This window comes from Miscanthus floridulus, chromosome 15 (assembly GCF_019320115.1).
Source record: "Miscanthus floridulus cultivar M001 chromosome 15, ASM1932011v1, whole genome shotgun sequence".
NCBI classification, from domain to species: Eukaryota; Viridiplantae; Streptophyta; class Magnoliopsida; order Poales; family Poaceae; genus Miscanthus; species Miscanthus floridulus.
The window spans coordinates 69,507,890-69,519,312 of NC_089594.1; the positions used below are offsets into that span (position 1 = coordinate 69,507,890).

The 11,423-nt window shown below is 39.9% G+C and overlaps 1 pseudogene; it reads left to right on the plus strand.

Annotated features, from left to right (window-relative positions):
* The first annotated feature begins 1,150 nt into the window (after nt 1-1,150).
* On the plus strand, nt 1,151-4,793 carry LOC136507607 (uncharacterized; annotated as a pseudogene).
* Nucleotides 4,794-11,423: the final 6,630 nt, after the last annotated feature.

Here is an 11,423-nt window from a genome sequence, read left to right on the forward strand (position 1 = left end):
AGCTTATATGTCGGCATTTCTCCTTCCAACACATAAAGTGTCGGCGAAAGTTTTTAGACCAAAAAAGTGTCGTCCTAGCCTACCTAAACAACAGTCGAAGTGTTGGCGAAGGGGTATGCGCTATGGGCGGGAGACCGCGCCAAAACAGTACTATGCGCGGGAGCTAAAAGGCTAAACATTTTTTTTTGATCGAGAAAACGCTTCGTACATCTCTTGCTCCCTTCCCCTTTCCACTCGCACAGGCACCGCACGCCACCACAGCTCCACCGCTGGGCGCCGCCAGCAGGGCTTCGCTGCCGGGCGCCGCCAGGAGCCGCTGCCTCCCAATCCCGCCTCCCAACCCCTGACGCCCAAATCGCCGCCTCCCAATCCCGCCGGCGCCACCTCCCAATCCCACCGCCCAAATCGCCGCCTCCTAATCCCGCTGGCGCTGAAGTCATCCCTGGCCAAAGCCCTGTAACCTACAGCAGTAGGCCCCCACCGCCGAATCCAACGGACGGCGCCGCCCTAGCCCCCCGTCGCCCCAGCCCGGCGTCACCCTAGCCCACCGTCGGCCAGCAAGAGCGGTGCCGCTGCTGCATCCCCATTCCCCTCCACATCCAAGTGTGTCATCTCCGCATCCCCTTCCTCTCATCCCCATTCCCCTGCATGCTAGGGTTTCGACACAGCTTACTTTTTTTGTATTTTTTTCTTGGTTGCAGAATGGAGTAGACAAAGGTGAGAAAGGCTACAAAGATTAAAGGTTTGGGTTGCTTCTCTTGCTCGCCATCTCTTCCCCTCTTTGGAGAATCAATTTAGATGTGATGTTTACTGCCTTAGTTGATTTTGCAGAGGAACCAATAGGATTCAAGATCTTGTACACAACACAATCAAGATCTTCTACTATCATTGCTTGATTGGTATGCTTTCCTTTTCTTATGAACTTTGTCTCTGCATTTGGCTTAGAATTGCAGGTTGTGTGTGATCTGTGATGTGATGCTTGTGGTGAGATAATTTTTTAGCATCAAGTGTGGTGAAATTGATTTAATTTGGACAATTGTTTGGCATGATCTTTATTTTTTTGTTGAACAACCCAATCTGAACTAAATGATTTTTTATTTTGGGAGTAATATTTCACTCTTTTGACACTGCATTTTGTAAAAGGTGCGTCATGGATAAAACATGGATGGATCAGCCTAGGTACATAATAAACATGTGACCATATACTAGAATCTGCATGCATAGGGTGTTTGGTCTGATATCTTGATCATCATTTGTAGGCAAACCCTTGTGTATAGAGAAGGAGTGGATATGTTTTTAGAGTTTGCCTTTAGTAATTCAGCAAAAGGAAATCATATTTTGTGTCCCTGCAAGGCATGCAAGAACTCTTGTTGGAGGGTCCATAGTATTGTACTTGAGCACTTGATATGTGAGGGATTTACATATGGGTATATAACATGGGTGAATCATGGTGAACCTAGTTCTAGTTTTTTCACAAATAGCAGCCAACATGAAAGGGTAGAAGTAGGGGACCCAAATGAAGAGGATGACATTTCTGGTTTACTTCAAGACATAGCTGGGGGTTTAGATGTCCAGTGGGACTTAGAAGTAGACAACACGAAGCAGCATGATGAGCATGTGGAAGCTTTTTACAAAATGGTAGAAGATGCTGGCAAGGAGCTATATCCAGGTTGCAAGTACTCGAAGCTACGTTTCATTGTAAGATTACTGCATATCAAATTCGTTGGGCGATGGAGTAACAAAAGCTTTGACATGCTATTAGAGTTACTTAAGGATGTCTTACCTAAAGAGTCATCACTTCCTAAAAACTTTAATGCTGCTAAAAATGGCAAAAGGTGTAGGACTTGGTTACGTGAAAATTCATGCATGTGAGAATGATTGCATACTATTTTGGAAGGAGCATGCGAAGAAAGATGTATGTCCAAAATGTGATACTTCAAGATGGAAATCAGAAAACTGTAGTCCTAGTGGAAAACATGTGCATAGGGTTCCTAGGAAAGTTCTGCGTTACTTCCCTATAAAGAAAAGGCTGCAATGGTATTTTATGTGCTCAAAAACAGCAAGTGACACAAGGTGGCATGATGAAGGACGCACACAAGATGGTTTGTTGAGGCATCCTACTGATGCTCCTTTCTGGAAAGATTTTGACTCTAAGCATCCAGTATTTTCATCAGAGAGTCGAAATCTTAGACTAGCTATAGCTAGCGATGGCTTTAATCCTTTTAGGACCATGAAATCAACTTATAGCATTTGGCCTGTTATTTTGATCCCATACAACCTTCCACCTTGGAAGTGTATGAAGCAATCAAATTTCATCCTATCCTTGTTGATCCCTGGACCTAAGGCACCTTGTGGTGATATGGATGTCTTTCTTGAGCTGCTGGTTGATGATATGGTAGAAATGTTTGTTCATGGTGTAAGAACATATGATGCTTCTAAGCGTGAACCCTTCCAACTGTGTGCTGCCATAGTTTGCACCATATCTGATTTTCTAGGTCTAGGTTATTTGGTGGCATGTGTCACTTCTGGCAAAGTTGCATGTCCTGAATGCCACTTAGATACATGTTCTTTCCAACTAAAAAAGGGAGGCAAGTGTGTCTGCATGGGCCATCGTAGATTCTTAGATGCCGAACACAAGTTTCGGTTGGATGCAGATTCATTTGATGGTACCACAGAACTTAGGCCAGCACCTAGACCTCTTAGTGGAGAGGAAATATTGGAGCTGACAGCCAATATATGCACAACCTTCGAAAAGGACCCAGTAACCAAGAAGCCAACCAAGCGTCAGTGCAATCCAACTACAGAGGAGCCATCCAAGCGAAAACACAAGAAAGTTAATGAGCCACCAACTGTTTGGAAAAGAAAATCCATTTGGTTTAAGTTGCCATATTGGAAAGACCTACTTCTACGGCATAATTTTGATGTTATGCACATAGAAAAGAATGTGTGTCAGAATATTATTGACACACTTTTGGACACCGATGGAAAATCCAAGGATAACTTAAATGCTCGCTTGGACATCCAGAAACTTGGCATTAGAAGTGATCTTCATCCTGTTAGTGTAGAAGATAACTTTTATTACCTCCAGCACAGTTTACAATGAGTCCTAATGATAGGGAAGCATTTTGCCAAGTATTGAAGGATGTGAAGTTCCTAGACGGTTATGCATCTTATATGCGTCGTAATGTGCAAGTTAAGGAGAAGAAGATAATTGGATTAAAGAGCCATGACAACCACATATTGTTGCAGCACTTACTTCCCATTGCTGTTCGGAATATACTGCCAGAAAGAGTAAGTGCAGCACTAATTCGTGTGAGCAATTTCTTCAAGAAGATCTACTCACCCACTATTCGTATCAGTGATATGCAAAAACTAGAGGCTGAAATAGTTGAGACACTAAGTGTCCTTGAGACTATATTTCTACCATCTTTTTTTGATATCATGGTTCATTTGATGGTGCATCTGCCTGCTCAAGCAAGACTTGCTGGTCCTGTACACTATCATAGCATGTGGGCAGTAGACAGGTACCAAACTATTTTCAATTGCTATTGAACATATTTGTAGTTAGATTCCACGCTAAAACTGTTACTTCATAGGTATTTGATGAAGTTGAAGGGCTTTGTTCGTACTAGAAGTCATCCAGAGGGATCAATTTGTGAGGCCTACAAATTTGATGAGAGTCTTACTTTCTGCTCCAAATTTTTGAAAGGCTATAAGACTAGACAAGTAGGAAATGGTGAAAGTATGGACTGTGAAATTTGTACTACACCATTCTTCCAAAGCACAGGGCAAGCTTTGAGTGGCAAGTGCACTGTATCCATAGCAAGCACATAGATATGTATTGTTCAACAATGATAAGATAGAACCATACTTGAAGTAAGCAATCCACACAACTTGGCACATTGCATTTCTCGTGTTCTTATCTATAAATTTCTCAATGGGTACCACACCTTTGTAGCAAACATGTGGAGTACCTTTCCTCGATTGGTCGCCACAATCAGCGACAAATGACTCGTATCCATCATGAAATGTTTCATGATTGGTTTAGAAAGCATGTAAGTAAAGGCGTGATTAACATGTTCTATTCAGATCTAATACAGTTAAATTAACTAGACATAATGTGATATTTACAGGTGGAAGGGTTAGTTGAAAGTGGTGTAGAAGTACCAGAAGAGATACATATTTTGGCAAATGAACCTTTCATGATTGCAACAACATACAATAGCTATGCAATTAATGGATTTAAATTCCATATGTTCTCCTATGATGAGGGTAGACCAGTTCAAGGCAGTGGAGTAGCTTTGGTTGCCCAGACCTCTTGCTTCGAAAATGGAAACAATGTGGACCTAGTTATGAGAAACAAGATATACTATGGCATCATCAAAGAAATCATTGAGTTAAACTATCGCAACAAAGGAAACATAGTTTTGTTTAAATGTGATTGGGTGGACAATCGCATTCAAGATAAATGGGTAAAAAAAGATCAATTTAGGGTTACAAGTGTTAATTTAAAGCATTTATTCAATACTGGAGAAAATATGTTAGATGAACCTTTTATCTTGGCATCACAAGCTGTACAGGTTTACTATGTTAAGGAAGGTCCTGAATCAGATTGGTATGCTGTTGCCCAGTCAAAACCACGCGATCTTTATGATATGGCGGTTGAAAATGAAATACGTAACACAATGCCTGATTTGGATGCAAATGTTGATCTTAGTGGTCTTTTTGGAGATGTTGTACATGTAAAGACTGATATAGATGGGGTCATTGTTGCTAAAAGAAAGAGGAAGTAAGTCTCAAACACCATCAATTGTTGCTGGTGCTATGCAGAATTTTCTTTGACATAATTGCTTTGTTGGTCTAAACTAATTGTTGATTGCTTACATACTTGAACTACTGTTTTATGAGAATCCTGTACTAATTCATTTTTGTTTTTTAGGATAAACAATGTCAAAAGCAAGGGGAAAAAGAAAATCCGTGGAGCCAACTGATTATGAAAATGGCATGGAGCCAAATGTTTATGAATCTGAAAGGAATGAAAACATCAGGCTAAGGGTGCAGAAAATGCAAGAACTAAATATTCAAGCTACTGCACAACAACTTAGCTCAATGCATCAAACAAACAAAAATAAAAAGGTATGTATTCCCATGAATCTAAAATATATGTTCTCAAAGAATTCTGTGAAGTGTCTATGGAAATCTAAACTAATTGTGTCCCCAAATGTAGACCCGAACTCCTGTTGAGGCAACTGGACATAACTTACAATCTGGCTCTAGAATAAGTGACGCACATGTTGATATGCAAGCTATGAATGAACATCCTGAGAATCAACTTAATGAAGGTATTCATCTCTATGTTGTGACAACTAATAATGCAATGCATCATGCATACCTAAGTTGGGTGTACTATGCTGTATTTGTTTTCCAGATGTTCCTGAACAGCCCAAAAAAATGTTCGAGGACCTACTACAAAGGCTGATATCTATGCAAGGCAAAATAAGCCTAAACTCCAATTGGAAGTCAATGCGTGTGGTCAACCTTGCGGACCATCAGTCACTAGATTTGCAAACTTCATTGGAACACTTGTGAGAACAAAGGGTTTCCCAATTGCACATGATGATTGGAGGAAGGTCTGTCCACGCAAAAAGTATAAGCTTTGGACAGATGCACAGGTAGTGAAATTGGTTGCTAATCTACCTAGTGTAGTCATGTGATTGAGTCCTAACTTATTATTTGTGTGTTGTACAGCTATATTGGCAAGTAGACAACTGTGTCTTCAATTGGTTTATGAAGACAGCAGCTATGAAGTGGAAGGAGTTTAAAGCAGAATTGAAAAAGGTGTATGATGATGACATGGAAGATGATGAACTGTTTGCTCTGTGCGATGATAGAGTTCATATGGATGACTGGAAGTGGCTAGTTAATCATTGGAGGTCTCCGGAGGCAGCTGTAAGTTACAAATTACTCGATCATTTTCATAATGTATGTGGCACAGAATTATAAACATGAAATAATTTGGTAGGCCCGTTCTTTGAGGGGGAAAGCAAACCGTTCAAAGTTGACCCAAATCCATACAACCGGGAGTAAGAGTCATGCACGTGTTGGTAATGAAATGGTATGCAATGTCTATTTTTAGTTTGTTTTCCCTTTTCTTCGTATCCTGTAACTACAATAACATATATATGGTTTAGGGTGAGGAGCTAGGGCGTCCCCCTCATAGAGATGAATTGTTTATCAAAACTCACACACACAAGAATGGAGTACCTCATAAAGGAGCTGCAACAACAATTGTAAGTGTGATAAACCTATACTTCAAGATGCAGAATCTATTTTTGCTTGCTGCAATAACCTAAAGGAGTTGCAAATCTATTTTTGCTTGCTGCAGAATGCACTTCAAGATGCAATTAGAGATAATCCTGTACTGAGAGACAAGAGTATCCAGGAAGGTGATGCTTATTCCTATGCTTGTGGGGTAGAGAAGAATGGATATGTTCATGTTGTGGGTTTGGGGCCAAGTCCAGTAGATTTGGAAATGCCTGGAGCTAGAAAATACACATCAACAAGGCTTCAAATGGAGATAGAAGCTCATCGGCAATCTGATAAGAGAGTGGAAGATCTAACAAATCGTCTGGACATAATTCAAGAAACTCTAGATAGATTGCTGCAGCAACAGAATGCCAATAGCACTCCCCATGGATCTAATAGTGCACCACAGGTGGTAACTGTTAACCTTTATCTCTTACATTTTTCTCTTTGGTAGTGCAATAATTGTTCAATGGTTTTTACTTTGATTTAGAGCTTGAGGGCTGCACCAACCTATCATGATGAAGAAGTACATGAAGAAGAACAAGAACAAGATGCTAGATCATATGCAGGGGATGATATGGCTGATATGCACTTATATGATGATGATGACTTTCTGAGTAGATGAGTGGTCCTTCGAGAGGAGCAACATAATGAGGTAATTTCCTTTGTGTTTTTGCTACGCCTTTAAGCTGAATCAGACCATATTGCATTGGTATTGGTATTTTTACCCTACTAAAATATATTTTATGCTTTAGGGCGGCAGAGATGTGATACTATATAATGTAGTAAGGCCCTATGAAGTTGCTGTGGCAAAGGCTACCGTTCAAACAAAGAACCCAAGGGCTATTGTTGGGGGTACTGCTCTTGGCATGCAGTTCTGTGAAGTGGTTGTTAACCATGTGTTTATGAGGAACGCTATACTGCCCCGTCCATACGAAGGTGTCACCACCATTCTAGAGGCTCGTGGGAGATGCATTGCTTGGCCACATGACAGAGTAATGGTCTAACCTCTTTATATTCTTGAAAAAACGATCATTATATTTTGTTGATTAGTAATATATTTGCAGATGAAGGATGACAAGAAGTCATTGCAGCAGTCAAAAGGTGGTGGCACAGCTTGAAGGTATTTTACTTGAACATTTTGATGTATATATTTAGCTAGCAGAGGAAGCCATAACTATTTGTTAATTGCATTGGTTAATTGCAACTGTTCTTGGAAGTTAAACATGGTTCTAGTAATCTGTTTTGTGTTGTATGAACATGGAACACCTTGAGAAATGGCAACTCGTAGTCTCACTGTAGTCTATTTCATAGTAGTCTCATGCCCTGGACACCTTGAGAAATGGCAACTCGTAGTCTCACTGTAGTCTGTTTCACAGTGTCTGCCTTCACTCCAACGATCCCTACCTGTACGTTTTCAGAGAGCATGTCGATTGCGAACCACTAGTTACAACTTCATCCCAGCATATGATTTTCATGTCAAAACTGTTATAAACACAGAAGTCCCAAATGAACATCTTTGTTGCCTTACCATGGTATAGAAATCTGGAGGCGAAACGCATCGAAATGAGTCTTGCTAAAATCCATGTGCCACCCATCTCCCATATATACTTTTACCTGCTAGGACATCACAACAGATTTGATTTAGGTATATGCTGGACTAGCTCGATTGAGAAAACTCAGTTGTCAAAGTCTGGGAAACATACACCTACCTTAAGAGTTTTCTTCACTGGAAAACTACCTTTGGGGTCGAATACTTCCCCGTTCGGACCTGTCATTAGCAAGAAATCAGGTTTTTTAACATACCCACAGCCCCCATTGGCTCTGAAAAATCCTTGCATCAACCGGAGCGCTTTATCATGCCCCTAAAAAATGAAAGCCCAACGTATTATGCTTTACTGCTCTCAGCAGTCACACATATTTATACTATGCGAGTATAAAAACATGAAGAAAGTGGAAATTACTGGCAATCTTATGATTGGTTAATGTTGATAGTGTTAGGGATAAATGATTTTGTATTTTCAACTAACAGATAGCATGTGTTGCCTATCTTTTGTACGGAGCTACGGAATTCAGCCTTTTATTGAATTATCATGTGTGTCCTGTAACCTTGGCAACACTGTAGTTCCTTTTCCCCCCATTTTTTCACATTAGATACTGTAAGACTACAATATAAACTTGCTGGATCACTATGGACTAAAAGAGAGGAATAGGATTCAATGGCATAAGCAAGACATTGACATTATAAAACCCACAAAAGCGATCTTATAACAACTCAATACCAAATCTTCTAGTATTCTTGTGCACTGGAATGAATAGGGCCTTTTGGTTTGCCAGCTTGGATGGTGATCAGTTTCCTATACTCACAGGCAGTGTCCTGCTGAAATTTGGGATCATCCTCATCGGAATCTTCCTCATCTAGTTCATCCTGTTTATGGAAATAAGTTTATCTCATGGTTAAACAGGAAAAAAATATGTTCCAGTTCAAATTGCATCAGAAAAATAAAAACGGTATCAGTATTCAGTAATTTATTTATTATAAGACTTATCATGATATTACAAAATACGATCCAAAAGAAACAGAAAGGCAAATTGCATATTTTTTTATCAAATACGTATGAGAGCTGCATGTTATTTCACTAGAGAAGAAGAAAGGTTAAATCATACAGCACTTGCCCACATGCTAGGAATAGATTTTTTGTGAATGAAATGATGCACTAGAACATTGAACATCTGTAGGGAGAGAAAAGAAACAAATGGAAAGGACATAGATGGACTGGTACCTGTTCTGGAACTTCAAATATAAAATGTTCATTCCACTTAGCACAGTGGGTCAGTAACCCAGTAGTTTCCACAGGTTTTACACATCTTGTCCTGGCACTCTGTGGGAACACTTTGTGCTGGTCAGAAGCATGGCTTCCAATAAGTAAATGTAAAGCACAGAAGTAGTTGTGACCATTGCCATCATCTATGATAGGCAAGCCCTGACATGGAGAAAAAGAAAAGAAGCTGTAATATTCATATAGAAAAAAATATATGCATTTGCAGAATGAGACAAGTTCAAGTACAACCTTAGACTCAAAGATCTGTACAACAACATAATATCTTGATTCTGTTGAATTGGATAACACATTTAGTTTATCCGAGAATCTAGGAGGCGGCAGCAACAACGAAACTTTGCTCTCATGCTGCAAAAGCTCAATAATGTTTTCACTGGCTTCCAATTTTTTCTTAAGATAAACATCACATCCTAATTTGTTCTAAAAAACCACTCTCTGGAAATCATCTTCATTCAATGCAGAGTATGAAGAATCATTAGCTTTTTTCATGTTTTCAACAGTGTCCTATAACAGTGTCCTGCCATTTTGTTTATCCTTAACTTTGAGGAACTCCTTGTACTCTTGTGGGGGTTTAGTCAAGATGATTATCCTTAACCTTTGAGGAACAAAAGTTGATATTGTATTTTTGTAACTCCTTGTCATTTTTCTTAGATTATATACCATATTGCTTTGATGCTTCTGTTTGTGAGTACATGTTTTAACTAAATCTGCTGTCAACTAGCTTTTTTCCCAATGGCTTGTTTGATCATGCAATCTATAGCTGATAATACAATGCATATATCATGCCCTGCATGTGGTTATATGGCTCAATGCCAATTCAGCTTCCTTCATACTGGCATCATTAATCTGGAGTGTTTGCACGGTTATTTTATTTTTCAATCATAATGCCATTATTTGGGAATTGGGACAAGGAAACTATATGATAGACTCCAAAAAAATTAAGTTTTTCTGTGCACACATAATTTTGGAATTTTGCATACTGTGCATTTCATATTATGAGTTAATGTACAGAGCACATTGCACTGACATTTCATATTTTTTCATGTTAGGTACTATGTGGTGTTGCAAGTATTTTGGATTGGCAAGCTTTTGAGGTTCGATCAAGGAGCTGTTACATGTTCTATAGAGTGGCAGCAACCATATGTGCACGAAGCTGGTGTTCAAGTATTTTGGAGTGGCAGCAACCATATGTGCACGAAGCTAGTGTTCAAGTATTTTGGAGTGGCAACAAGTGTCCGAGAATTGCTGCAGGACGACATGAATTGCAGTCCTGGTCTATTGATCACCTAGCTTTAGTCATAACCAATTAATACAAGACTTGTACTATGTCTATACTGTCTGTAACTGATCACTAATCTATATGGCTCTATGCACTATGATCATCACTTGACCTGCTATATATATATATATCAAGTTGGTGTATGGACGGAAGATCTAATATATTATTTATACAAAAATCAAGTGAATTTGTTCAATGTGATGCCTTCTATATATGAGCAAAAGTGGATTTGTCAAATTATTTTAATTGTAATTATATATATGTAGTTTTGCCGATAGTTTTTTTTTGGTAGGGTATGGTTTGGAAACTACCTTGAAAATGGTTTGGTCAACATATAAACTGTCGGCAAAGGTCTTAACTGTCGGCGTAGGTCTTAACTGTGACAAAGGGTGAACTGTCGGCAAAGGTTTCAACTGTCGGCGTAGGTAGACCATTTGCCTACACATAAAGTGTCGGGGATTCTATTAATTGTCTGCAAAAGTTTCGCCGACAGCTTCTAGCGCGACTATTTGTAAACTGTCAGCAAAACTTTTCGCGGCAGGTTATCTATCGGCAAAGGTGCCCTTTGCCTATAATAGAAAGTGTTGGCAAAAGTATGTTGCGTTATAGTGATTGTAGGCGCCGACATTTTCCTCTACAGTATTGTGGGCGTCGTTAAACTCCCATACGGTAAGGCCCCCCACATGCCTCTGGATATCAACAGTGTTGCGGGCGCCGGGATTTACCGTACCAAGTGAACATGGTGAGACTCCTCAAATGCCTCTAGGCATCAACAGTATGTTCAGGTGCCGATATCTGCCATACCCGGAACAAGACGACGTAACCTCCCACATACAACCGACATCCAAATAGTATCGTGGGCACCTACCATCCTCCTGTACCCGTCGGCGTGGGCAATAAGACTTAGAAGCATACAAACTCTCTCCCTCTCACTTGTAAGGACATCCCCTTCATCTATAAAAGGGGATGCGCTCTCTCCAAGAGACGAAGTTGATTCA